This window comes from Triticum urartu, chromosome 4 (genome assembly GCF_003073215.2).
Source record: "Triticum urartu cultivar G1812 chromosome 4, Tu2.1, whole genome shotgun sequence".
Taxonomy (NCBI): Eukaryota; Viridiplantae; Streptophyta; class Magnoliopsida; order Poales; family Poaceae; genus Triticum; species Triticum urartu.
This window is the reverse complement of record NC_053025.1, coordinates 478,263,453-478,270,640: the sequence shown is the minus strand read 5'-3', so window position 1 is coordinate 478,270,640 and position 7,188 is coordinate 478,263,453.

Sequence of the window (7,188 nt, the reverse complement as noted above, 5' to 3'; positions counted from 1 at the left end):
GGCATGCATCACTACAAAAAAGGACACTTTCGTGATGATACGTGTTTGTCACAGTAGGTCATGTTTTCTGTCATGCATGTACATCCATGATGATTTTATGACAGAATCAAGATAGTTATACCTGTGCTGTCGTAGAAGTGTTCCATGACATTACCAAAATTATCATCATGAAAGTGTCCACTTCCATGACGATAAATCACGCGTCATAGAAGTGCTTTCGTAAAGGTTGACTGAGGGAGTCCTGGATTATGGGGTCTCCGGACAGCCGGACTATATCCTTTGGCCGGACTGTTGGACTATGAAGACACAAGATTGAAGACTTTGTCCCGTGTCCGGATGGGACTCTACTTGGCGTGGAAGGCAAGCCAGGCAATACAGATATGTATATCTCCTCCTTTGTAACCGACCTTGTGTAACCCTAGCCCCCTCCGGTGTCTATATAAACCGGAGGTTTTAGTCCGTAGGACAACAGACAATCATACCATAGGCTAGCTTCTAGGGTTTAGACTCTCCGATCTCGTGGTAAATCAACTCTTGTACTACTCATGTTATCAAGAATAATCAAGTAGGACGTAGGGTTTTACCTCCATCAAGAGGGCCCAAACCTGGGTAAAACATCGTGTCCCCTACCTTCTGTTACCATCTGCCCTAGACGCACAGTTCGGGACCCCCTACCCGAGATCCGCCGGTTTTGACACCGACATTGGTGCTTTCACTAAGAGTTCCTCTGTGTCGTCATCATTAGGCTTGATGGGTCCTTCAATCATCGATAGCGATGCAGTCCAGGGTGAGACTTTTCTCCCCGGACAGATCTTTGTATTCGGCGGCTTCGCACTGCGGGCCAACTCGCTTGGCCATCTGGAGCAGATCGAGAGTTATGCCCCTGGCCGCCAGGTCAGGTTTGGAAGCTTAAACTACACGGCCGATATCCGCGGAGACTTGATCTTCGACGGATTCGAGCCCCTGCCTTGTGCGCCACATGGTCACGATGAACATGATTTAGCTCTACCATCGGACAGTGTTCAGGAGATCGCGCCAGCAACCACTCCGACCCTCAATTTGGAACCAGTTGCACCATCCATGGATGGGTGGATAGACCCCGACACAGAGGTCGTATCCTCAGCGGCGATCGAGCCGAATATCAACCTTACCCTTCACGAGAGCCGTGATGCCAAGCTGCCGGATCCTTCCCCGGCCACGGACTCCGAACCGCCTGTGCCCGTGCCTATCGAATCCGACTGGGCGCCAGTCATGGAGTTTACCTCTGCGGATATCTTTAAGCACTCACCCTTCGGCGACATACTGAACTCATTAAGGTCTCTCTCCTTGTCAGGAGAGTCCTGGCCGAACTATGTCTGGCAGGATCAGGATGCGGATGACGAAGAAATTCGCCGCCCACCCACCACCCACTTAGTATCCACTGTCGACGATTTGACCGACATGCTCGACTTCGACTCCGATGACATCGACGGTATGGACGATGATGTAGGAGACAAACAGGAACCACTGCCCACAGGGCACTGGACGCCCACTTCATCATATGACGTATACATGGTGGACGCACCCAAAGAAAATGACGACGAGGAATGGAAGGACGCAGCGAAGGGTTGTTCCCTCGAGAAGCAGTCAAAGCGGCGGCGTAAGCACCGCTCCATATCCTGCCTCGGCAGAAACAACGACCATATAGACCCAGCGTTAGAGCAGGGTGAACCATTGCCCGACCGCAGCAACACGGAGAATCAAACCGAACAACCCGACTCCGTCGAAGATAACAGTCCGGATGACATCACACCGGATAGGCACCTAGAGCAACAGAATGCCCGTCAAAGGCTCGTTTCCACTGCGAGGAGTCGGAAAAAGCAGAAGCAAAGCCTCAGGGCTGCACAAGACACACTCAGAATTAGATGGAGCGAAGTACTCAATACTGCAGCGAAGTACAACGATAATCGCCACACCAAGAGCTACCCGAATTCGATGAGGAGGCCTTAGATCCGCCGCAATTAAAAAACAAAACGGCCATTCGGTCGGCTGGACGACCTCGTGACCAACATAGAGCGGCAAACGACGCTGCACATAAGCCAGTACGCGATCCACGCGAGGGCTCGCATCAAAAGGACGGCGCAACCAGATCCATATACGGGCCACACAAGGGCGCTCCAGCATGCAATGCAACACAACAAACATCCGAACACCATGGTATACCCAAATACAGGGGTGCCGCACACCCCCTATGTTTCCCCGATGAGGTGCTGGACCATGAATTTCTAGAGGGATTCAAACCCGTAAACATAGAGGCGTACGATGGAACGACAGACCCTGGGGTCTGGATTGAGGACTACATCCTCCATATCCACATGGCTCGAGGAGACGATCTCCACGCCATCAAGTACTTACCCCTCAAGCTCAAAGGGCCAGCTCGGCACTGACTTAAAAGCCTCCCCAAAAACTCCATTGGAAGCTGGGAAGAGCTTGAAGATGCCTTTCGGGCAAATTTTCAAGGGACCTATGTCCGACTACCGGATGTAGACGATTTAAGTCATATAACTCAACAGCCCGGAGAGTCAGCCCGAAAGCTTTGGAACAGGTTCGTCACTAAGAAGAACCAAATAGTCGACTGTCCGGACGCCGAAGCCTTAGCAGCTTTCAAGCACAGCGTTCGAGACGAATGGCTCGCCAGACACCTCGGCCAATAAAAGCCAAGAACAATGGCAGCATTAAGAAGCCTCATGACCCGCTTTTGCGCGGGCGAGGACAGCTGGTTAGCCCGATGCAGCACCAGCGAGCCAAGTACATCTGAACTGAGGGACGGAAACGAGAAATCATGACACAGCAAAAACAAGCGGCGGAATAAAGAAAACAACCCGAAGAGCACGACGGTAAACGCCGGATTCAGAAGCTCTTGGCCAGGTCAGCAAAAGCCGCCCTCCAAAGGCAACAGAGACGAACTGCCAGCCTAAACAAGATTCTGGACCAAATATGTCAGATCCATAGTTCCCCCGATAAACCTGCAAATCATACCCATAGAGAATGTTGGGTCTTCAAGCAGTCCGGCAAGCTCAACGCCGAACATAAGGGGCAGGATACACCAAGCGAAGACGAGGATGAGCCTCGCAAGCAAATCACTTGGGAACAGAAGAAATTCCCACCAGAAGTCAAAACAGTCAATGTGTTACACGTGATAAAGGGGAGAAACAAAGCGACACGCCTAGAGCAACATGCCCCAGGGCCTATCAACGCGGAGTTCTGCCACTGGTCATCCCAACCGATCACTTTTGACCATCGGGATTACTCGGCAAGTATCCGACGGCCAGGATGGGCTGCCTTGGTATTAGACCCAATAATTGACGGATGCCACTTTATATGAGTCCTGATGGATGGCGGCAGCAGTTTAAACCTGATATATCAGGACACAGTCCGCAACATGGGGGTAGACCCAGCAAAAATTAGCCATAGCAATACTACCTTTAAAGGAGTAACGCCAGGCACAGAAGCCCATTGCACGGGCTCCCTACTACTAGAGGTAATATTCGGCTTTCCTGATAACTTCCGCAGCAAAAAGTTAACCTTCCACATTGCTCAGTTCCAAAGTGGCTATCAAGCACTACTCGGACGTGAAGCTTTCGCTCGCTTTAACGCAATACCGCATTACGCTTCTCTCATGCTTAAGACGCCCGGTCCACGCGGCATCATTACAGTAAATGGAAATATTGAGTGTTCCTTGCGCATGAAAGACTGTGCGGCTGCCCTGGCAGCCGCACACTAAACGGCCTCACCAACTAAAGCATTTGACAGGTCGTTAAGACCAAGGACGCGGTTAGACGAGTCCGGCGCAGCTATATGTAATTGATACATGTTTGATGGCCATACCCCTATTACAATACAAGGGGCTCAACGCACGCAAACAAGTGGCAATTAGGCTCAATTTTACTCATCTTGAATTACACATGGTTTCTTTAGTATAACCTACCTTTTTGCACGATAACTTTTCAACTAAGTTCCTCTATTTTACAGATGACCATCGTGCTACACCCGTCCAGGATACGGCACAATGGAGACACACGCGCATACGTGCAGCAGGGACCCGCTCCAAGGATTCTTTTTAGATTAAGACCCTGTGTAAACCTTTTTTACTGTCTCTTGTTGATACACATCCCTCGGATTTTCAGTACAATTGAGAAGGATGCTGACGTCTTGGCATGTGGCCACGTCAGAATAATGCACGTACCTGGACACCAGGGGCTTATTACAAAGGACACTGTTTAGGCCTGGTTTACACCATAAAGACCGAATACCTTAGGGAGTGTTCGGCGTCGCGAGTTTGGCCTTATATGCATCAGCTCCGAATCATGTCTTTGGTCAAATGTTGGGTTTGCCCGGCTCCTGTGTTTTGCTGCCTTATGTTTCGCTCTATCGGCTAAGGCGGCACCAAGAGAACTACTGCGATTGTGCCCTGGTTCATCCAGACGAGCACCTCAGTAGAGAAAGCCGAAAACTGACTGTCATGATATAGCGTGAGACTGGTCAACCACTCGATGACCTATCGGAATCTTCGGGATTCCTCCGCCTTAACGAAGGACGTTTCCCGGCCAGGCAGGTACGCACCCCGAATTCGGATGAGTGCGGAGCCACCAGGGGCTATATAGTAGCCCCACTGTCAAACTCCTCTGGCTAAGTGAAAGTGTTAAAGCATTATAGTCCGGTTGCCTAGTTCGCTGTGCTATCACCTCCCTCATGGACCAAGACGTTGGGTCAAGTGTGAACATGCTTCTTCTGCGAACACCTCCGCATTATATGCGTGGGGGCCGAAGCCGACGACCGCAATCTTTTAGGTTATATAAAAATATACATACACGGCCGCACAGGAGGCATCATAATACTTTCGGGCAAAAGTATAAATACAGCCTTGATAATCTTCATAAAACATTGTTTTTACAATGGGGATACGTGTCACTCAAACATAATATTCTTCGAGCACGGGGCCTCTATCGAATGAGCACCTTGAAGAACTTCAAAATAGTGCTCGACAGCCACTTGGCCTATGGCCGAACCCTGCGCCGCAACAGTGGCGGCATCCATCTCCGCCCAGTATGTTTTGACACGGGCAAGGGCCATCCGCGAGCCTTCTATGCACGCCGACCTCTTCATCGCTTCATGCGCGGCACCGCACCAAGGAACTGCTGCACCAAACTGAAATAGCTATTCGGCTTTGGCCTTTTCGGCCACAGATGATCCACAATAGACCTCATGGCGAGTACGGACAATCTATTCAGCTCGGCCCATTCGGTAAGCCGATCAGTCAATGGAAGCGGACGCTCTGGAACGTTAAATTGTGACCGGAATAGCTTGTCCACTTCACGATCTGTTTGATCTCGGAAGTATTCGGCCACATCGACAACACTCAGCGCCAAGTCCAGATATGCGTCCGCCGAACTCCACAGCCGGTCCAGAGGGGCATACCGAGGATCTCCAAACTTCCTCCGTAGCATAAAAGGTCTCCCAGCCGCGATATCCCCGGCTTGGCGCAGCTCCTCCTTCTTCGCTCTCATCACAGAGTGGGTGTCTTTGGTCTCCATTGTGGCCTTCTCCAGGTCCATCGCCTTCGCCCAGTTTTCTTCTTCAAGAAGCTGGCAACGATCGGCAGTATCTTTTAACTTTACAGCCATCTTGGCCATTTTTTTCTTTGCTCTCTCTATGCGCGGCCTATTTGGCCCTTAACTCTTCGGCCGCCCTTAAAGCGGTCGCATTACTACTCCTTGCTTCCTCCTTGGCTCGGGCAAGCTCCGCCCGAAGGGTCTCCACGGTGGCAGCTCCATCTGCAGTCACAACATATTAAAGATACTGACATCATGCTGCTCTCACTATGTGACATTCACCAGAAAAATCACCTACCGCTTGTTAACAAGCACGATGTCGGCATTTGCCGCATCCAGTTGCTGCCTTAGTTCGGCAAACCCATCAGTCCGGCTAGCCACCAGAGCTTCAACCACCTACGCATATAAGCGGTCTGGTTATTACCTGGGACTACGATCCTCTGTTTGCCGCCGTTCTCGACGACAACCAGAGTCTCAGGGGCTACTATCTACACAGGGCACACCTAAATATGTGCGGTACTATCAAAATTGTACATCATTTCACGTACCTCAAAACCCGTCAGCAGAATCATAAAGGCTTCATGCAACCCGCTTTCGGCGGACGAAATCCTTTCAATCACCGTACCCATCAACGTATGGTGCTCTTCTGAGATAGTCGCTCGCTCTAACAGATCCCTCAGTACGTCTGACCGCATACCAGATGGTGGTGGACTCTTTTGATTGCTCTCTTCAAGAGCCGGACACTGGGGACTTAGGGTGGCCATAGGATTACCTTCTGGCCTTGCCGGATCAGGAGAAACCCTCCATGACGACACTTCAAAGGTCGCCCACCTCATGGGCTGGGGAGTCCCGGGGAGGCGTTTCGCTCTCCATCATCTCCGGAAGAAGATGCCCTGAAGACGAGCTCTGCTGAGAAGGGCTAAGATCCGAACAGCAAGATAAATGCTTCGGTTATTTTCCTTAGAAGTAAGGTAGGATATCTTCACTATTAAGTACTTTTTGATTACTTACAGCTCGTTAGAGTGCTGATCCTCACGCGGACATTGTGCGACAAGAACACCCTCCGAGACAGGACCCTCTGGTGGAGATTTCTTCTCCCGTTTGGAAACCTTGGTTTCCGGATCTTCAGAGGTAGTCCTCTTCCTTCCCCGTGGAGAGAGAATGCCAGATTCTTCCCCTTGGTTATCCTCCCTCGTGGAGGCACTCATTCCCTCGGTTGGAATAGGTAGCGATGGAGGCCCGCTTTTGCCCTCTTGATTCCCCCTTCATCTTCCTTTGAGGGCACTAGACAAGGTGCTGGATCATGCATCTTTTCCTGCATCAGATTTTCCAAGCCTTTAGGAAGGGGGGCCGAACACCGGATCATCTTCGCCTTTGTTATCCAGTCCTGGTTAAAGAGCGATTCTGTAGCGACCAGACCTCAAACAGTCTGATCTCTGTGCTCCGGTGTCATCCCTGGATCAGTAATGCTGACACCACACAGTACTCGGAGGATTTATAGCAGAGTAGCAATCACACACTTATTACATCGAGTGTCTCAAGAGAGAACTTATTACAATAATATGGCTTAAGGCCATCTAGTAACGATAACAGCGGA